Source organism: Vidua chalybeata, chromosome 7 (assembly GCF_026979565.1).
Source record: "Vidua chalybeata isolate OUT-0048 chromosome 7, bVidCha1 merged haplotype, whole genome shotgun sequence".
NCBI classification, from domain to species: Eukaryota; Metazoa; Chordata; class Aves; order Passeriformes; family Viduidae; genus Vidua; species Vidua chalybeata.
In genome coordinates, this window is record NC_071536.1 from 35,488,901 (window position 1) to 35,512,092 (window position 23,192).

The window sequence follows — 23,192 nt, forward strand, 5'->3', positions numbered from 1 at the left end:
AAAGGATAGTAAAAACTGCACCAAGAGTGAATGTCACACTGCAGGGAGGAGTTGATAAATATTTTTGACAGTAACAGGAAAAAAAGGGGCTGGGCTTAATCAAACAGCTGGCTTACAACCTAATTTTTATTAAATTTGCATTCTAACTTTGTGTATTAAAATGTGGCTCATATTAGGCTTAGCTTTAAAGTAAATGCTTTGCTTTCTTTAGCAAGACAGACCTTCAACACCAAGTGTAAATACCAGAGCTGTCTCTCACTCAAATGCTTTCAGGTTTGTTTTTCTTTCCTCCTGTTTTACTCAAAATATGCAGACTTGGATACCTACAACTAGCACATAAACCTGAAATATGGCATTTAAATCCCTTCATTAAAAGCTGAACCCTCAAATGGGCTGAAGACAGAAGCAAAGGCAACTACTCCCTCGACCAGGACCAGTGAGGATTTACTCCAAGGATCAAACCCCCAGAGCTTGGGGTGTCTCAAATTCAAGCCCTAATTCTTGCATTTCTAAGGTGCCACATTGCTGCTCTGATTTTCCAAGAGGTTGGTGAGGTTTCTTTGAAAAACCAAAACCAAGGGGTGAGCTCACGTGCTGGGTACAGGGGGGGGGGTGTGCTCTCAAAACGCTCACAGCGTCACTTTTCATCTTCTAAGACATAAATTCATGTGATCTTTGAACAACTATTTATTTCACACCAAACCAGATATCTCCCTAAAGCCTACCAATACAGCCTGCAGGCATATTTCTTAAATAAAAGTACTGAATCCTTGTATACTTAAAATTTGCATAGCAAAGGGATGAATCAACTATCACAGAAGTAGTAACACTCTGCAGCAACTGCTTACCTCTTGCAGAAGAAAAAAAATTTCCCTGTTTATAGGGTTTAGGTGGGACTCCACAAGTGCTTCTCTTCATATTTCACAACTCTCAGGAATCATTTTCTTACAGAATTCTGATAACTTCTGCTCAGGCTCTTCAATGCACCACTTATGTTCACAGAATTTATATTTTGTATGTGTAAACCTCTTTACTTGTAGATTTTATTTATTTCTGCCTAAAGGTAACTGGGATTGTACGTATCATTTCAATTAAAACACATCAGTAAGGCAAGTTTTTTTTTTTTTTGCCAGAATGTTCCAAATACCTTTATGTACTAATTTTTTGCTGCAAAAAGACATTTTTTGTTACAGAGATCCTTCTGTTTTCACCAACCTAGCAAACTATCCCAGCAGCACCTACGTTAAATGATCAGTAAAATAAATGTAAGGTGTTAGGGTTGCATTTTACAATTAAATCACTTTGCTGTCCTGTGTTTAAGCGCTCAGAAAATAAGTAGCTATATTTGAAAACATGTAATTAAAAAAACAAGGTGTGAATTCGGTTGAGTTGTTAGAGCAGAGGAGCAACTTTATTTTACCTGAAGAATCAGAAACAGGTAAATAGTGGAAGAAAGTCCAGGAGGAGAGTTTCTGCTCACATGATCATTTGAGAAATATCTGAGGTTAAATTAACTCATTTTATATTAATGGATCATAACTAAAGCTTGGCAAAACCTGCCAGAGGAGATTTACTGAGAAACTCTGATGGAGGCTACCAACACATGATACACTATCTCTCGCGATCTAAAAATTCTTATCTGCTACAGAACTGAAGGTAAAAAGCCAGTTGGCTTAAAATTTTCTAAGAAAAGGCTGTTTTCCAGAAAAGCACATGGCTGAAACAGGGCTGCTATTAACTAAAGGCTTCTAAAAAATACACCAGGCCTGCTTCTGCCAGCCTCCCTCGAGCTGCACCTACTCACATGAGAGCTCCCAGGACTGGGCTCACATGGAATAATCTATATTATATATTTTGCTATATTATATAACAGCCATTGCATAATAATAGTCTTTGTTACCTAGTTGATGTTTATAAATAAGTGTTATATGCATATGTATGTTTTATATAAGATGATGAACACACATGTCCCAAACATGTCTCCCAGCTTTATATTCACACTCCATGTGAAGCCACCAGCACTGTCCCACACTGGCACAATGGGATCTCCTAAACAGAGCCATGACAACTAATAGAATTATACCAAAATACTACCAGCTGTACTTATATTGGAGATAGTCTTACCACAGCTCTTAGAGACCTGCTCTGCAGCTCAGGAATTAGCTGTATCTCCTCAGCCCAGCTACTATAATTTGTTATTTTGATATTTTGCCTTGCAAAAACTCCTCCCACTCTTATCCTTCAGTGGAGATAGCTCAGATTTAAATTGGCTTAAATATGGTTCAGGTAATTTATACCTACATGATCTCTTTTTTTTTTTTCCTAATGTTTTATTTAAACTCACCAAAACCAACTAGGTCTTTAAGGTTCCTTCCAACCCGAATAATTTTGTAATTCTGTGATGGAAATGCACTTCTTATTAATACTAATAATTATGTTATTTTCTTCTGTCCCCAAGTGGAAATTTATGGTTCTTTTGCTAAGCAGAAGTCAAACCTGATAACTCAAGGAGCTTTCATATTAAGACTCCATGTTAACAACATCTTCCAGTTGAAAAAAAGAAAATACAATTTTACTTCTTTCCCCTCAAATTCAGCTAATCCAACGTCACCCACCAACTCACCACATCTCCATCAAACATGGAATATTTGGCACAACGAGGCTCAGACCTATTTTTTATCTTATTTTTTTACTAGTTTTGCTGTATTTACAGGAACATGCAATGAAACATTGAGATTTCTGAAATGCCAACTTTAAGGAGCCCACGTACATGTGCATTAAAATACACACGGTAAAAATTCAACAAGTATATATATATATATATGTATAGACACTATATATTTTTTAATGTTTTACAAATTATACATTAAAAAATACTCCTGTGTAAACTTGCTATTATCACTTACATTTTATTTTTATTTAAATCAAAGTTCTTGCACCTGTGGTTTTAGGGAAGACAGCAGCAGCATCCACTGTACCAGAATGATGGGGAAAGTCAATTCTAGTCAAATATCTCCTTTCGACTGAAGTGCAAATTGCCTGAGCTGAATGTGGATGAACTAATTAGCAAAGCAGGTATTCCCAAGCTGTGAGCAACTTCTCACTCCTCAGGCTACCCAACAGCAGATACTTCACCACTTTTAATGACCATCATCCCACAAGCAACCAAATACTGTTTGGCCAACAAAATATGAAGATTTTTTTCAGAGATGGTCTTAATGTTCATTATTAATACTGAAGTAGAACTTAGCACTCAAAATATTTTGAAGAACTACCCTCACTTTTGTGCTGGAATCACCAGAGGTATGATGATGGCATGCAAATCCCTTTGGATTAAATACCCTCATCAAAGCATCTTACAGGTACATTAAAAATTGAAAGGGCATAAACAACTCTGGCAGCTCAGAGCTCGAGTTGGTGATCTTTGCAATTCATAAACATCAACACTTGGGCAGGTTTGCAGGGGAATACAACCAACTAATTATTATCTTTTGCTTAAGGGCACGTACAGTGAGCTCTGCAGGTACTGCCACTGCTTTTAGCCTAATGTATTGCCTCTTCAAGTCTTTCAATATAACAAGTCACTGCTGTTCTTCTAAAGCATTTCCAATGATATCAAACTGCTTTATATTCAAAGACAACACACTGAACCTTCTGAAAGATGTTGCTTTGGAAAAAGCAGCAGTTACAAAATGTATGTGACTTGCAAACAGTCATTTTATATTTTTCACTAAGAGGCAAAACCATAGAGTGGTTTGGGTTGGAAGGGACCTCATATCTCATCCTGGCCATGGGCAGGGACACCTTCCACCACCCCAGGTTGCTCCAAACCCTGTCCAACCTGGCCTTGGACACTTCCAAGCATGGAGCAGCCACAGCTTCTCTGGGCACCCTGTGCCAGGGTCTCCCCATCCTCACAGGGAGGAATTCCTTCCCAATATCTCATCTTACCCTGTCTTCTACCAGCGTGAATCCATTCCCCCTTGATCACTTCATGATCATATAAATAGTCTCCCTCCATTCTGTAAGTTCCCTTCAGGTACTGGAAGTTCACCCTGAAGTTTCTCTTTTCCAGGCTGAAGAATTGTAATTCCGTCAGCCTTTCCTAGTAGGAGAGGTGCTCCATGCCTCTAATCATGTTCACCTGCTACTTAGCACACTATTTTTTGACAAAAATGTTGATGCTTTATAAAACAAGAAAAAAGTGCAAGTCAGCAACTTTTTATGTACCCTACTTAACTTTTTAAAATTAAAGCATCTTCCTCAAAGACTGATTAAAAACAAAATCACCTCACAATTTATCCACTACGAGTTTTTGCACTGATGGCACTAAACCAGCAGGTATTTTGGAACTGGAAAAGGTATGTAAAGCATAACTATTCAAACTAGAAGATTCTTAAGTTCAATCACCCACGAAAAAGAGAAGTTTAGTGACTACCAAAATCCCAATCTTGAAATAAGACAGCAAAAATTACCCCATAACACAACTGGGGAGAGAACACCATCCATCAGCACCACCAGTGCAGCTCCTGGAGCAGCTGAATACTCACCTCCAGGTTCTTTCACTCCAGTTTTGGACCAGCTGACATCAAGTTTTGAAGTCAGCTTTGGAGAATCTCACCATTCCAAAAAGACACTAAGAATTCTGTTTGCAAGCCTGTGGAAATGATCACTCCAGGCAATAGTTTGGGTTCTAACATTTCACTTCAACGCTGAATATGGCCCAGTAAGCCTAACTCAGTATTTTCCACCCAGAACTGTCAACACCACTTTTATTTCTTCATGTAAGGGATTGGTAGGATTGGTAAGGAGCAGTTTCACTATTACAAATAATGAGGCAGCAAATTATAGAAAATGAAAACTTCCTGAGCAAACTAACAGCCTCTTCAGACACTATGTGTAATGTTTTGTTATTAACTATTTCCTCACTAAATGGCTTTTTGTTTTTAATTTAGATTCACAGATATGCCAGGCTTCTAAATAAAACATCAGTTCAAAGACTGAAGACATTTTACACGTGGTGCTACAGCTAATGAATTTTCAAAGTTGAAAGAAAACATTGCAAAGAAGTTAGTTAAAAACAGTAGTGAGATTCTGCAAATAGATTCAAGTCTTCAAAAGAAAATCAGTCACTGCATGCAGCTTTAAAGAAGGTCTTTCAAGTTAGGATTAAACTGTTATTTAGTGAAATGACACTAAATAAAAACAGTACAAAAAATGCAAGTGTAAAAACAATAATAATCATTCCCAAATACCCTGGGTTTGGTACAAGAATCTCTGCAGGTTCCAACAGCCCTGCTTGCAAGAGTGAGCTGGGGCTCTGCTCATTTAGGTTGTGTTTCCATGACTTGACTAGATGTGCTTATTGAAAAATAAATAAAACAATCACTTCTTTGTGATGATGAGCAGCATCAGGCAAATGAGTGGCTCACACTTAAATTACTGGCAGTCACATGTATGAAGTTACACACAAGGTTAAGCCAAAACTTCTCAGTATGTGTTGCAGCAACACTTGATACATTAGCTTTGATGCCAAAATTATTTTTTTCTATTTATTCCTTGATCACAGAATGGTTTGGGTGGGAATGGACTTTAAAAGATCATCTTGTTCCAAATCTCCTGCCATGTTCAGGGACACCTTCCCAGGCTGCTCCAAGCCCTGTTCAACCTGGCCTTGGACACTCCCAGGTGCAGTCACAGTTTCTCTGGGCAACCTGTGCCACAGCCTCAGTACCCTCACAGGGAGGAATTTCTTTCTTATATCCCATCTAACCCTGCCCTCTGCCCATGTGAAGCCACTCCCTCTGGTTCTGCCACTCCAAGCCCTTGTCCAAAGTTGCCCTCCAGCTGTCTTGAAGCCCCATTAGTCACTGGAAGGTGGTTCCAAAGTCTTCCCAAAGTCAAAACCAAAACATCCCCTTAATTCACAGCCTGACAGTAATTGGTACACTGCTTACATGGAGATGCAGAGCTGGCTACAATCACTGCAGAAACTACTGAGACATTCCCCCATTCCAAGAGTGTTTAGGTTTTCAGATTTCTTCCAGGGTGTCAAAGCCCTAATCATAGAAAGGTTTGGCTTGGAAGGGACCATAAAGGTCATCTCATTCCAACCCCCCTGCCATGGGACACCTTCCACTATCCCAGGTTGCTCAGAGCTCCATCCAGCCTGGCCTTGGACACTCCCAGGAATGGGGTAGCCACAGCTTCTCTGGGCAATAGTTTCAATAGTTTTTTGCAAATCATTTCAGATAGAGATGTCATTTCGGGTGAAGCAGAGCTGAACACAGATCAGTAAGAGCAGGATGTACCATTAACACTCAGTGGCAGTTAACAAGCCAGGTCCTTCCAAACAGCAAGACAAAACCGTAAGAGTAGGGAGCAGCAACATATGAGCCAGTTTTAGCTGGCAGAGATTTAAAAAATTCAGAAAAAAGCTTTAGCAACCAAGATAAAGATTTTCAGGAATGAAACAATGCTGCTGCCATCTGCAAATCCCTGTCAGTGCAGCCACAGTACCTGGACCAACTCACTCTAGGTGTGTTTGCATATCTTTGAAACAACACACCTTCCCCTCTGTGTCTGCAGACCCATCCTTTGATCTGCTGCAACGTGAATATAAAACAGCAGCAATCCTTACAAAGGAATGATAATAGCTCTCTGCTTTGATACCTATGGCAACATGACTAAAAACAAGCAATTCAAAGAAACAACTAATTCAGTTTAAAGTTATGAAGTTATGAGCTTTTTTTTTTCCTGTGGTCTTTAACTTTATCTGCAAAGCTCTTTCATCCAATTTTGTAAAGAAGTGTAAGTAGCCATTCTGAATTGATTATTACAACTTCAGGATGAGTGACACTTGACTGAAAAAGTAAAAGGATGTCAATCTCCTTTGTTTTCATTTTCAAAGAACGAACAGGAAAATATTCTTTTCCCTGCATGCTCTTCTAGGCAAAAAAGAAAGCTACAGACTGTAGTTTTGGCCCATAGACTTGGACTCCATTCTCCTTCCACAATGACTAATACATAGAAATACTGGTAAAATTCTTCAGCAATCTTGACAATACAAGCTGAATGAAAAGCACTGTTTTACTAAAATAAAGTCATTCCTACCCACAGAATGTCTGCAGGTCCAATTCACCTGTAATCTATAGTTTTCCAATGCCCAGAAGTTACCAAAATACCATATGGCTCTTCTTTACTGCAGCAACTCAATACATCGCAGATGCAGACATTCACTCTTTTTTTTTACCTTTTTCTTTCTAAAATTTATGTTTGAATCCCAGCAACTCATCTTGTGCTATAAAATGTTTATGGTTTCAACTTATATGGAGAATCCAGCAGCCTTTGGAGATCGAAGGGCCATTCTCACTGTCAAAACTGGAAGCTTCACAATGATAACTTCATTTTCATTACAGCTGCACAAAGGATATAGAAATACACAACTCTTTCAGCTGCCAATAGCCTCACAGACTAAAAACATGCAACCTCAACCAGTAAGTTTTTGCTGACCACATAACACACAATTAGGTTTTGTCAAATGCTTTTAAGACTTTTACAGTCATTTATGCATTTTTAAGGCTGCAATTAAATTGCCAAAAAACTATATGACAAAACACAGCTTGTCTGATTAAAAAGTTTAAAAAAAAACAACCCACCTTTATCTTCTTTAAGTACAACAGATGAAAGCATATTTTAAGTCATTATTTCCTCTTTAGGCTTCCCCCTCTACATGCAGGGAGGGGTTTTAGTTTCCATTCTAACCTGAGATGAACCAGTCGGCCTAGAAAGCTCCTTCAGTGCTTCAAAACTACCACACTCTAAAATCCAGGGTTTAATCCACAACTTGGATGCTACAGGTGAACCAGGATCAAGACTTCTGTACAGGCTGCCTCTGAGAGAATATTGCTTCCTACAGATCCACATCCCTACTCTGCTACAAGGTAAGCCAGTAAAAGTTAAATATCCCTAAAGTGAAGGGATGTATATAAATAAAATACACATTTCTGTATCTTTGATCCCATCCTAAGCAATATATTCAAATTGTTTCTAAGTGTGACCATAAGACATGCTTAGAATTGCTCTGTTCTAAGAATATATTTATGAAAAATCAAAAAAAAAACAAAAACCTCAACAGTAAAAGATACAAGACAGAAAATTGGGACTTTAAGATTTACTTCTGCAAGATGTATTCTGACTACACCAGGGTCCTATCAAACACATTGGCCCAGTTGAACTGGCAGGTTTCAGGTTTTGCTAGCACCCATCCAGCTGTTGTTTCTCAGTAAACATCTGAGTAACTACACCAGCATTGTCTCATTAACAAAAAAAAAAAAAGAAGATAGTGTCACCAAGTAAGCTGAAACAGTGAGTTAGTGTCACACTGGAAATCACCTAAAAATAATTATTACCTGTTTACCGGAATCCTGTGAAATTTCCAGTAGATAATATTCAAATTTAAGTTGTCAGGAAAAAAAAACTATCAGCCTATGTATAAACAGATATGAGTACAGACCATGTGCCAGTTCAAGGTCTGCACTTGCCCTTTCTGCTGCATGGGGAAAAGCGTGAGAAAGGGTTCTAGTTTTAGTCTCGGAGGCACATTCACACTAGTAACCACACGATTCAAGTGTCTGTGCTCCTTCCTCACTGCTGCTGTTTGAACCCAGGGTATTGTTGTGCTTTGCACTAAGACACATTCCTGAGATTTTAAAGTGCTGTGTTTTCATAATTCAGAAAAAATAACTAGGAGTAACAACTTACAGAGCAGGAGAAAACTGCAGAATAGCAGAATGATTTGGACTTGAAGGGACCTTCAAGAACAGCTTGTTCCAATGCCATGCCACAAGCAGGGGACACCTTCCACTGTCCCAGGTTGCCCCAAACCCCATCCAACCTGGCCTTGGACACTTCCAGGGATCCAGGGGCAGCCACAGCTTCTCTGGGCACCCTGTGCTTGGGCCTTCCCACCCTCACAGGGTAAAATTTCTTTCTTTCCTGGTGTTAAATTAAACTTTACCATTTGTAAGCCTCCAATAATTTTAAAAGATTAGGTAGGCTGACACCAACTCTCTATTTTTTTTTTTTACACTTAACAATAACACTTGAGTGCCAAAGCCTGCATGTTGAAATCAGTAACATTTATGGAGTCACTTAACTGTACACTGAAGTGTGAAATGAGACAAAGAGGGACAGGTTGTGTTTACCTACCCAGGATACACTGGAATAATGAGACACCTCGGAAGCTGGTCACCTCCAAGGGCAGCACTGGTGGTGTCCATCTGATCCCCACTCACCCCAATAAATACCCATTTGCCCTCAGGCTTGTGATTGCTTTGCCTGTGCTCAGGGTATTTCAGTGCCTGTGCCTCCCCTGTGCTCCACACCAGATGAAATCTTGCATAATTAAAGTATTCTAGAAAAAATACCCAAGTAACTTTCAGCTCCATTTTCAAAGGAAAAGGTGAAAATTTCGTGAAGTTGCAATGAGACTTGGGTCCTGAATGTTTGAATCATTTCTGACAATGGCAGGCCAAAGACACAAAATTTTGAAAACCTTATCCTATACAATGCAAATCATAGATGGCTGCACATTAGGAGGAATTCATAACATACAATTTTTACAGTTTATGGTAAAAAAATTACACTGTATGCAGTATTTGTGTGACCTGCATTTCTTTTTTTCTCTCATCACATCAAGCTCTCTCACTTGGGAGACAGAGACACTGCTCTCCTCACACAAGGCTGTTTGTCCCCAGCTCAGGACAGGGGTGTCCTACCTGTCCCCTTCCACCTGCTGACACACCCCAGAACACAACACTCCTTTATGGTTATGTGACTTCCATCTCTGCCCAATTCATGAGAGTACTTCTGTGCAAGAAGCAGCCTCAGAGGCATCACAGCTGTGGCAAAATCCCCCAGTGAGAAAGCATTGTGGTGGTTATAAGTAATTTGAGAAAGAAGGAAGGGCCTGGAGTTTGTTGCTTACTCCCGTTATCTCAAACTTAATTAAATTTGAAATGTGGCAGAAATTAGGACACAAACAAATAATTAAAACATTAATCATAAATGAAATCACAGCTTAAAAATATAGAGTCCTTGGCACAGATTTCATGCGAGTAGCTGAAAGTCTGTTATTTCCTGTAGCACCTACTCTTCTGGTAAATTCAGTACAGGTTGCCTGATGAATGAATTCAGAAGTTACTGGAAAAGAAAGGGGAGAAGAGAAGGAATGGCACTGACACACTCCTATCACACCAGTTTGTTTCCTTAAACAGCCCAGGCTTAGGGCAGTTTTAGAGGCACAGAAGTTACACTGAAGTGTCATTTTAACTCAAAGATACAACCAAATGTATTAATTCTCACTGTGAGGAAAACTAATTTCCTCACCATAACTGTAAAATACAGTCTCATTTCACTGCTGACTACCATTAGCTTGAACATATGTTGATTTTTTGTGGGGAGGCAGCAGCATGGTAAATAAATATATATCTGAATGGTCAAATATTTTTGGTCACCCCTTCCTATTCTGCTGTAGGTCCCAGCTGTCACTAAGGTCTGTCACTCTTTTACAGTCACATGAAGTCAGTCTACCTGAAGTACAGGTACAGCCTAATAGTTAGCAGACATACTTCACTCATGATCTTAACATCTCCCCTCTCTGCTGCAGCCACATGAATCCAGGCTTTGATTGAAAAGGAGAAAAAGAGAAATCAACCATGTTGCTAATTGTGTCTTGAAAGAAAGATTCCTTTGATTCCCAAAACTTGTAACCTTGTCAGACTTACCATGTACTGGAAGTACAGTGTGAACCATGCCATCACTTCAGGGCAAGCACAGTAAAAAAATCATTAGCAGACACCTAATAACACTAAGAATTCCAGACCCATCAAACCTCTCTCCCCTTTTCATCTAACAAACACATCGTATTTATCAGAAGCTTTATTACCTGCATTCAAAACTGGCAGCAGTAAAATACCAGGTGGTGCTGCTTCAGAGGTCTTCACCAAAGCAGCTTGGGAATCTTGGTCATGGATCTCAGTGGTGAGCAGTATTTCTTCCAACCCATCCTATATGCTTCAGTCCAGTGGACAGATTTCAAAGTCTGATTTTCTTGAGTGTAGTAGCATTCTTCAATCTCAATAGAGCTGGGGGGAGGAAAGAAAAGAGAATTTGAGCTCATCTGGTCTAACTTTCCAACTGTTTTAGGCTAAGAAGAGGCTAAACATTGCCCAGAGGGGTTGCAGTCTCCCCATCCCTGGAAGTGCTCAAGACCAGCTCAGGATGGGGCTTGGAGCAGCCTGGTCTAGTGAAAGGTGTCCCTACCCATGGCAGGGGGGTGGAATTGGATGATCTTTAAGGTCTCTTCCAACCCAAACCATTCTGTGATTTTGTGAAGAATCCATCCAAATACTGCCCAATACTACACCATACAAATATTTATCCCAAATACCTTCCTTAGCCTAATAACGTCTGTGAAGACAGACCACACGCGAGATAAAGGCAAACAAAAGGAGATCCCATAATCACGGACCTCCAGAGAGCAACCAGTCCAAACTTTCTGCCCAAATCAGAGAGTAAGAGGGTTCCCAGGACCACTCCAGTTCTGAGTATCTCCATAGATGGAGCCTCTGAGGGTAACTTGTTTCAGTGTTTGTCCACTCACAGCAAAAAACTTCTCATTGTTACAGAATTTCCTCTATTTCAGTTTGTGCCCCTGAGCCCACTCATCTCAAGGCTGAACTGTCCCAGCTCTCTCTGCCTCCCCTCGTGTCACCCCTGCATTCTCACTGTGGGGTTTCCCACCCTGGTTTTCTAGCCCAATTACAGTGTTCCTGTATTTTGATGACTGAACTACGTGACTAACTGCAGATTTATTTCTCCAGCATTCTTTTCATCATCTGAAAAATAAAGCAGCAAAAAATATATCACAATGAAATTGCTGATTAAGTGGGCCATGAACACATTGGGAAACCACAAGGTATGGGCCTTTCTCATCTCATTAAAAGTTACACTTTAAGCAACATGACATTTTTAATCTTTTCTGTCTCAGCTATATACAACCTACGTTTTTGTATCAAAATACTGCATTGCAAAGATTTAATGCATCAAAAGAAATTAGTTAAATATAGCAATAAAGGCCAGACACACAAGCCTATATATAAAAAAAAAAATCAGCTTTGTTTCACAAATCCTTCTATCACAAAACCATAGTGACCAGCATTTATTTTTTATTTTTAGCTTTTAAGCTTTCACTGATGGAAGTCCAAGTTAACCTTTACTTTATTTTGTCCTGGACTAAATCCACTGTGACATCCTTTTTGCCCTTTTAAATACAGAAATTTCTTGGAAGGCTTCCAGTACTTTGAAATAAACACATTTACAAGATATGCAACAATTAACATGAGTGGTTCTAGAGGCTCCTGAGACAGCTCTGAAGTCCCTATGATGTGATGTCCAGATATGTTTATATAACTTTTTTTTATTTAATAGTTGATTTCAGAAATCACTCCTTTACCATCTTTAGCAAAGTGGGTGTGAACTTTCTACTCCAAACAACAAATGATATGGGAAAGGAGAAAAAATAAGAAAAAAGCAAAATGGCATTAAAAAGGCAAAGAAATTGCATTAAACCAGTACAAGTTTATGCTTAATGATGTCTAAAGAGCAAGCAGACTTTGAGGCACACTGGAAATGACCATTTCACCCTGTAGCTGGTTGTGTTGGAGCCAGGGGACAACTGCACTACAGATCAGAAGATTGTGATGTTTATACACCTACAAGCTGACATCCGTCCACTTCTCAATCACAGGTCTCACTACATTTTTCTACTTATTTCTCAAAATTACAAGGCTTATCACAATTTTACTTCAGTTGTCACAGAAGAACTTGAGAGTCTCAACAGCAGCAAATTTGTGTGAGTTTCCAGTTGAAGCACACAAAGAGATAAAGCAGATACAGGCTGAGAGGATATTTTTCAAAACAAATACAAACTGGAAAAGTCTGAGGTCTTTTACTGTTGGATATTATGGGAACAAGTTAAAATAGCTCCTCAATCACCTGCAATGATCTTCAAAAGTTTCTGGAAGTCAGAGAAGCTCACAAAAACAATGAAGTGCCAGCAGAGAGCTGGAACCCTAAGAAAGAAGTTTAGCAATTAAATTATAAATTATATTTTTTTTATTACTATCTTGTTTAATGTGTAATTAAGTCAGGAATTATTCAAAGAAGTTTCATCCTACCTGAAAACACGGGAAGAACAATTCTAAGGATCCCTTCCAGATAAAATTATATATTTATTATTATAATTGCAACCACAGTAAGATCAGAGTATGGATTAAAAACAAGTAGATGAAAAATGCTTCCACATCAGTGAAGCAGCACAGAGGTCCCACACTGTCTGTTCCATGCTGAACCTCAATGAGGAATAAAAATATTCAGAAGTAACTCTGACTAAAGTCCAAATAACAGTTCCAATTCCCTACATGGGCTCCTGTGCAGAAAAGTTGCTCAGCCCAGTGTTTTACAGTACATGGATTTAAAAAAATTATCTGGGAAGTAGTCAAATACTATTTTTCTTTAATAGCTACATACACACTGTGGCTCTTCAGCCAACTGGCAGAAACATTAAACCCCCAAACTTTTATCGTTTTTACAACATGTAGAAGTTATTTTTTTCTATTTCATGACTCTAAGAAGTACAACTAAACAGAGCACTACTGTAATTTTCTAATTATATTTTCGCAAGTTTTTAATGTCATAATTTAAATTATGAACTCTTTATTTCAAGATGATTAATTAGAATATGTTCCATTTGGGGAACAAGAGTTCAATATCCCACTATCAATTAAACAAAATGCACTCCTTTAGCTTAAGATTAAAAACCAAAATGCAGCCAAAAAGTTTCTTCCTTGTATCTGTCAGATCACAAAAGCATCCAATACAGCAGGATAAGGTTGCCAGAAAACCCTAACACTTTCAAAACTATATTATTTAGTGCAGTGGCCTAGCTCTGAAGCTGCACCAGAAATGACATTCGAGCTTTGGACAGTAAGCCTTTTTGCCAATGAATTTCTTGTAAAGTCAACAATTATAATTTATTCTGATCCTTTGTGTCATCATATTAGTAGTTATTTTTTCTGCAATCCCAGAGCAGCAACAAATAATGCCACAGAAGAGGACTGATATAATTACAGGCTGAAAAAGATAGGCCAGCACCCTTACACTCAAAACTACCCTCTGTGGCTCCTTCATACCCCATATGTTGCTAATAAAACTGTTTGAATCATACCTAGGAGACAGTTTTACTGATATTGTATCAGGTCCCTGGGTTCTTTGTATGAGATACGATGTCACCAGCACTATAACTATGCAAATTCTGTGATACAGGATCCCACTGGACACAATATTACATATGTAACTCGCAGTATGAACCTGGGCATTAACAATAATTCTAGTGTTACATAAATGAAACCACTATGTTTATTGAAAAGCTCGCCACACAACAACAAAATCAAATTTAAAAAGCAATAAAGAGCAACTGACGTGCTCATAGTAAAGATGGCAACATTGGTATTTTTCCCCAAACAATGTAGATTTTGCTCTGTGTTCATGACAGTGCTCTACAGAAACCTTTGGCAGTGACACTAAGCAAATGCAACCCCATCAACAACATTAATAAATTACTTTAAATAGGAACCTACAGAGTCCCACTTTTAGGAACAACCATGTGATGTTCAGCAAGAATCACTGTATATCCAGAAGTGGGATTCTCAGCTTCTGCTACCAATCATGGACTAAATGATAGAGACTAAGAACGGCAGCAGTGAGAAACCAACAGCTTGGAGATATCAACACACATCGTGCTTAAGCACCTCAGAAGGACCAGCTTGTGGTCAGAAAACACCTGCACCAGATCTCTGTGTGACCTCAGGCAAACAAGGCTTCATCCTGGCTGGCATCATGTGAAATAGGGTCCCTCATCTTTTCCTGCTTAGCTCTGTGGTCACTGCTTTATGCACTTCACATACACCTGCAAAAAGGCAGAGATCTTAAGGTGGGTAGAAAGGTGCAATGAGGAATCTGACAGCACAGGCAGCTTGGTGCACATTCCTCTTACCCATGTTTCCAGTAATCTCTTCCCTCCACTATTAATTTATTGGTTTGCTGCAGGTGAGGAGTGCTAGAGCTTGCAAGGAGTCTATTTTTGAAAGAAATCAGGAAAAAGGTAACAGGCTGGCATGATAAAGTGAGTCTGATAAACAGCCAGACTGAAGAGACAAAAAGATGCTATTTTGCCAAGGTACCGTGAGAATTAATAAATCAGATCATTTTATAAGGTAAATTGTACAGTAAATCTGTATTGTAAATTGTCTAATACATATGGGAAAAGCCACAGCTCAGTAGTCCCTGGCAATATTTTTAATGGCTTCAAACACCGCTAGAAAACAAATGACACACAGCACAAGTACCTAAGGAGTCTCACTCTGAGAAGCTCCAACTTTAAATAACTGGTGGAAGAAAAACAGAGAAAAAGAACTGATTGATTCCTGTCACTTGTGTGCTTCCACTACAGTGCCAGCTTAAGCAGTAACTTCTCAAGTTTTCCACCAGTCTGAATGCAATACAAAAGCCATAACAGTTTTATTCTGTTTAAAAAATCAATAAATAGCAGCTTAGGTGACATCTGACAAGGCAGAAAGCTCACACTTCTTCCCATCAACATTCTGCCCTCTGGTATTGCTGCTACATTTTATCATCGTGCGGTTCAGAGAGAAATATATACCTATTCCCAAAGTTCGAAAAAAACAACCCCCTCCTTCCCAAATATGGCCCAAAGCTGTTATGAAGCAACTTATTTTTAGCAAAAGCACTTATGCAGATACTTAATTTTAATTAATAGTCTCACTGACTTCAACATTTGCACAGCAAGACAACTCCACGCTTCAATTAAAGCCTGCACAGAAATGCTGTGCTGATTCATGGCCAAAAGCATGACAGGAACATCATTATATAAAATGCTCATAAAATTTAAAGAAAAAATATAACAGGATCCTCACCTTTAAACAGAACATTAGACACCCTCTAAAACTCACAGCTTGACCAGAACTTGCAGGTTGCTGAATATGTGAATGCCAGGGGTGAAATATAATCAGTGAAATTATTTCAGAGTAGGCATAAGAATTTCGGGCAAGTATCTTAAATGGAAACTACAGCAGGCTCAGGTCTCCTACCTTGGCATGTGCCATGGCTGGTTTTCAAGACTGGAAGATTCTTTACCAGGAAAGAAGGAGGCAGCTGCACCTTTACTTCTGATCTTTTTCCATTGTTGACACAGCACATAAATGGACTTCTATCAATAGCCAATTAATCATATCCAGGCCAGTTCAACCAGAGATTACACTGGGCATCTTCAGCAGATATTCACTTCCAGGGAAGAGCCACTCTGAGTTATAATTCTGCCTATCATAATATACCTATAACAAATCTAATTTTTAAATAACATGATACCTAAGAAATACAAGCTTTATTTCCACTGTCTATATAATACCATAAACTAATCTTTACTTACTGGGCAGAATCCTTAAAGAGAGTTGGCAACAATTTTTTTGTTAAAATATTCTGGTCCTGTTTATAAGCAAAACTGTGGCACCTGATGGCCTATGACTACCAACTAAGAAATTTAGAAGTGTAAAAAAACCAGAAGGGCAGAACAAAACAGCCCAGGTGACAGAACTCAAGTAATAAATAGACAGAAAAGAACAGGTAGAAAATGAACCTGAGCATTTTCCTACTGGAGCAATTTCTTCCCAGGACATCCACTTCTCTCCAGCTCAGCACTAGCCTTGCCAGCCTGCCCACACATGAGCTAAAATAAAGCCCAGCCAGACCTGCCTTGGCTCTGCAGAGCACCAGCTTGTGCATTTCCCCAGCCGTTTCACACCTAATTTACAGAGTACGTTTATCCATCCCTGTATCACCGAGATCTAACCTGGGGAGTGACTAGAATCAAAATCACTTAATTGATTAACACTTAAGTGAGATGCAGAAAGCAAACAGAACACACTGGAAGACTTTCTGAAAATGCATTATTTTTATTCCAACTCCATTAAGGAGTCCAGCACTTTTGAACGATTAATGAAAGAACTATCAAGAAATAATACAGAAGAGGAATGCTGAGTCTCAAGGAACATGCCAACACATGATGAAGTGCAGACACCTCTCTGGTAGTAATGAGTCAAGTCAGGATGTTCCAAGAACCACAGGGACATGTGAACTTACCCACTTGATCAGTCAGAGTTTATTTGATTTTTATGAAATAGCATTTTGATAATTCCTCCCTGGATCACAGACTGTACTCATTAACTTGAAACAGTCATTCTCACAAAACTCATAGCACATTTTTTTCACACAGAAATGTCTACTAAACATCCAGAACTGAAAGAATTCACCTTCAAATTAATATCCAAAAGCAGTCAGTGAGTGTAAGTAAGGATTATTTCCACAAACCCTGTGAAGCAGGACAGAATGTTTCACTTACAGCTGCTATTTTTTAAGCAGGAACTGAAGACAAGCCCAAGAAGAGCAGGAGTAAATAAGTTTCTAAACAAACAACTTCCAGAGATGCTTTTTAACAGGACCAGACAAAACATTCCCTAAAGTTGCATTTACAAGCCAAAGCTGACCTCAGGCACCACACTGAGTTTAGATGAGAACCTACATGGATACTGACCTCAATAATACTACAGGGGCAAATTTTGCATAGGGGAGACTTGCTCTTGAACAAATGTTTTCCAATGTATTAGGCATAGAGAAGCTTTTTTTCTGCATCAAGAACCACACGTCACATTCCTTAATCTGTTTCTTTTCTTGACCAAATACACTGCGGACAACCTACAGAGGATGCCCCTCGGTCTTCCTCTTTGAGGTTCCCATCTGCAATTTCCACTAACAATGAAAATACATGGATTTTTTTTCTCCCTCAAAAATCACAGTCACATGCAAAAAAACTATTCTAAGTTATTAGAGACCATCAACACTAAGAAGTTCTGATAGAGTTTTTTACTGATGTTAAATCAAGTGCCACAGAGCCCACACTAATGCAAAAACAGGGAGAGCTGAAGATGACAAGCAGCAGGAATGGCTGTGCAAGATGCATGAGAATCTAGGAACAAATCTGGTGACGGGTCTAATTTAACACAAAAGGAAATAAACAGTAACTCCACACTTACCAGGCCTTCCTAGATCTAGTTATGCATAAAGAATATAAAAAGGAAGTGAGATATATTTAACTGTGCATCCCAACATCAGTCTCAGGTGAGACCCTGAAACATCTGCAGCTCCTCTCACAACAGGGACAACTTTAAGGTCATAATTCCAGGCAGAATCACATCCAGGCACAGAATGATGCAGGACTGCTCACTTGTGTCATACCACAGTCCAGACATTTTCTTCACATACTCCTGGACCTTTTCACCCACTCAGGAGTGAACAGGTAAAAAGAAGAGAGCTGGCCTACAAAAATAATAATGGTCGAAATCTCAAACAAACCCTAACTGTAAGTCATCTCCCTGATCATAAGAAAATGAACCAAAGGTTTAATAAGACTGGACACATTTAATTCTTTGTACTCCATAGATTAAAGAACAATTAGGAGGTTGGAAGCTGAAAAGTGGCTTAAGCTTTTGTCCACAATTGCATGGACAAAATTCATTTGGCCACAGGAAAGCATTTAATATAGGCTATTTTAAATAGGTTTATACTGGCCTAAAAATAGCAACTTGAATAGGTTGTTATTGCAGTAAAATGCTTACTGTATACCTGAGTAATGAGACCACCAAATGTAAAAAACCCCACATGCAGATTGTGCAGAATTTCCCTCTGCCTCAAACTCCAAGCTGCAGAGCTTTTGACCACCATACTCAATGAAATCAAATTCAGACTATAATTTTCTAATACTTTCTTTACAGTTAAGTACAACACTGACCAATGCTTACCAGGTTACAATGCTAAGCAATTCAAGTGATAATCACAATTATGAATGTGTAATCTAATGCCCATTTGCTTTGATTTATACAAACCATCACATATCAGCCTCATGCATCCATTTTAAGTCACTAGGAAGGATCATATTTTTCCTGATCTGAGTCAGTGCTAGGTCTGAACTTAGGCAGTTCATTTTTATTTGTTTGCATTAACCAGAATCCGTCTTCACCCATAGTGGAGGATGCCTGGGGCTGCACAGTCCTCTGCAATCTCAGCAATTGGCCCTCTCATTCCATGTGATAGTTATGCTGAAAAAAATAAGATCAACCAAACTGCCCTTCCAACTGTAGGAGAAACAGATCAGACTGTTCTTTACTTCTGAAGAAAAGGTCCCAAAAAGGTCAGTCTTTCATACAAAATACAGATCATTAACACTGGATACACAACTATAGTGATGCTCACTTTTTGTTTGTATTACGGGGATTTGATTGTACCTATTTCAGGAGGTTCTATACTTTTTATATATGGCCTTTAAGGGCCCTTCCAAACCATTCTATGATTCTAAAAATGCCCCAACCCTTTCATGTACTACTCCTCATCTGCAAGTAAAGCTCACTAATGTAGAGCAATTACGATTTTTTTATTGACAACACAATAGTTTTGTGTTGAGGAGAGAGGCTGAATGAAACCACACTTGCTTTCATGCAAACTCTCACATTATGTGAGTTAGATGCAAACACAACATGTAACAGAACAACTGACTGCTCATTCCTAAAAGCGTCCAAATTCCAATTAGAATAAAATGATAGAATTTTCAAGTATCTGAAAAGACACTACATTAAATGATAAGAATTCCAAGGTCAAATACCTGCTTTGAGAAGCGCTTTAGCCTGGTTTGCACTCACCTTTTTTCAGAGATTAACTGCAGAAACAGCACCCAAACAATTACAATTTGTGACCTTTTAACATAAATGATAATTTCTTAGGCTCATTCTTTTATATTCCATTCCATATTCTTCCAAATAAAAGCTGCCCAAAAATACTTTGCATGAAGAACTAAATGTTCCCAGTGACAACTCTGATCAAGTCATTCTTTGCACACAAACACTGAAAGATGCAACAACAGCAAGAACCACTAGTTATTCTTATAACTTCAAGACTAAACCCTAAATATAGTATGTTTTCAAAACCTCTTTCCTAAAATTCAAGTAATATGTTCATTGCTTTAACTGAAAGCTAACAAAGTACAACTTGTATTGTGCTGCAGGCCATAAAGGGAATGTTCTTTACTTGAGTCATGGTTGGATGAGGATGAAAAGTAGTTTTTGAAAATTTACAACAGTTTTGACACTAGTGTGTGTTTATCGCTACAAGTTATCCCTCTCTATTTATCAGACTGACTCTAGACCTTTCTCTACCTTCAAAAAGACAATTTTTATCAATTCTTCATGTCCTTACAGCTAACCATCAGAAACTGCATAGAATACATAGAAAATCCATAGCTGAGAAAGAGCATGGATAAAAGAAGGACCCCAGTGTCTGCTTCACTAAGGCAAGAGAGGCTATGGTTTAAAAGGAACATTTAGTAATAATTTGCCTCTAGCACAGCACTCAAGTGACATTTTGCTACCATTTACCTATCCCTGAGTAACCATTCTGCTACATAAAAAAATGTTCCCAAGGAAAAGGAACTTAGAATTAATGGAAGCCCTTTCTCCTCCACCCTAAACTGACACTTCACCAGCACTGCTTCCAGTACTTCACAGCAGAGAGCTGTACTTTGCTTGTGAATCCCATGGAAATCTTTATTTCTCTACTCCAACGCTTTATTCAAAATAAAACTGTTCTTAATTTCTGGAGAGTATTTGGGAGGCTTGGTTTCATACAAAACAGGTGGTGCTTACCTGCCTGTGGCAGCCCTTGTTAGTTTTGTAAATTGAGACACTGGTTTACAGTTGGAAAAATGAACTCTCAATTACAGAGCAATTTCAATACCTAATCTAAATTTGACTTGCTGAAAGATGAATTACCAGCCTTCACATCAGTCTTTACTGACTGCACCAAGATGCAAATACAGGTCTACAACATGACCACGTTATTTATTGCAGGGCAAACACCAGCCTGCAGGAAATATCCCTGACACCAGACTCTGCAGGTGGCTCCAGGAGCCAGGAATTTTTTAAACAGAAACTCAAAGGGCAAGGAGAGCCTACAACTGATTCTGGAGCTTCCCAAATGACCCCAGGATGGTAAAGCAGAGGTAGAAATGTAGATAGCCTGTCACCACATGCAACAAAGCCTTGCAGGAGCAAACAGAACCCTAACTTTTCTGCAAGGTGCCACAGTTCCAACCTACAGGTAAGGCAGCATCAGAGACAAGCGACTGCTGCTGTTTTCAGACTTGAGACTTAAAGGCTTGGCTAGCAAAAGATTTTTCTCCCCTTTTTTTATCAGATACCGTTTTCTGCGGGGTAACAAAAAAAGCTTCCAACTCAGGTGATTCTTCAAAGGACTTCAGGGAGCACCTGGAGATCTTGCAAAATTCTAGACAGTAACACCAGGGCATGAAAGATCTACACTGCAATAAGATCACCTCAAACAGATGTCCTGGCTTGGACATACAGTTAAATGGCCCACTAGTATTTTTGCACATATGTACAAAGACTGTGTGTGCTTACATGAAAACTCAGCAAATTAAAACTGAGATGACATGAGCTACAACATAGCATTTTTCTACCTACAAGGAAGAATCAAATCCAGTGTTTCTGTAACTTCTTTTCCCACAATTTAAAAGGGTCTCTGTACACCTTTGTGAAATAAGCTGAATAATAATTACCTCATCACAACATTTAACAAACACTTGTCACTATGCACTGCTGACAAAGAAGAACCACTAAAACTTTTCCTCTCAAAGCAAGACAGAAGCAAAGGCTTAGTCACTTCTTCACATAACAGAAGTTTGCCAAGCAGTTTACTAAAAAATCAAGATATATTATTTCTCAAAGCAAAATAACACATTGCACTTGGAAGATGTGTGCTCTCCATACTGAACAACACCTGTTACATACCTGAAGGGGCTTCTTGAGCAAGCCAAGTCTCCCCAGGTGGTAATTACACTGATCAAATCATCCCCACACATGTTGTAAAAATGGAAAGCAAGAAGTAAAGGTAGTCTTAATGCATCAAGAGCTTCTTCTGATTTCATGCAGCACACAAAAAGAATAAACACGGAAAATTCTGGTGATGCATTAAGGCAATTCTTACACCCAAACAATTTGATAATGTAACATTGTGTACAAAGCCAGTTTTTTTCATAAATAATGATCTAAACAGAATACTAGTCAATTCACCAAAAGATATCAAAGATATCCCTTTATTACAAATGATCCAAGTATCCCCCTTGAGGCTATGGCTATCAGAAAGCATTTAGCTGGCTCTCCAGCCAATAATTTTCAGATCTGTTTTATTATGAAACTGTAACACATTTTCAATAACTTTTAGCTTTACTATACAGAGCAACAAATAATTTCCCAGAACCCCTTGGAAAATCTGACACACAAAATTATTCTCTAGTCAACTTGTGTATTATTAAGCTGAAAAAAAAAAAAAACCATATATCTGATCATTTGATCACTGGAGAGAATGGCAAAGTATTGGGAGCTTCAGGACAGATGGACGAACTTCAGGTCATATAAAACACTACCAAGGCTGCATTTGAAGAAAAATGTGAAAGTTTGTGAAAGCGCCCCGGGTGAAAATACTTTGTGTTGCTAAGAAACATCATCCCTGATGATGGATGAATTAAATTGTCTCAGTTAGCAGAGCCAACTCCAGGCATCCCTCGTTTATTAAGAGAATGTTTTCTCTTGTAATTTCTACTGGTAATTTATTTCAACAGCTACGTACAAATAAAAAGCCCTACCTTAAATGAAAGCGAGAATTTCAAACTTGCATAATTAATGCTACAAAACAGAATGGAGTTTACATCTTGAACAGAATTTAATAACTAACATTTCACAATGTAAACTCTAGAAATGAATATTAATACATCCAAACTATTAAGAACTTATTTTAGGATTGTCTGCAGTGAAATATACTGTTCAACTCCCAAAATTACTCTATGTACAATGCAGTGAAGTACAAAACTCTTCAAATATTTCTAAGCACTGAACATTATCAATATTCAGGTAATCAAATTTTAAACATCA

At 38.6% G+C, this 23,192-nt stretch overlaps 1 protein-coding gene across 4 annotated transcripts in view; it reads right to left on the reverse strand.

Moving 5' to 3' along the window:
* GTDC1 (glycosyltransferase like domain containing 1) overlaps positions 1 to 23,192 on the reverse strand; it is a 281,383-nt gene that overhangs the window by 137,458 nt on the left and 120,733 nt on the right. For all 4 annotated transcript variants that reach the window (XR_008431818.1, XM_053947689.1, XM_053947688.1 and 1 more), the window contains one exon: positions 10,949 to 11,147. The gene's annotated coding sequence lies outside the window, so the exon portion shown is untranslated. The remainder of the gene's footprint in view (positions 1 to 10,948; positions 11,148 to 23,192) is intronic.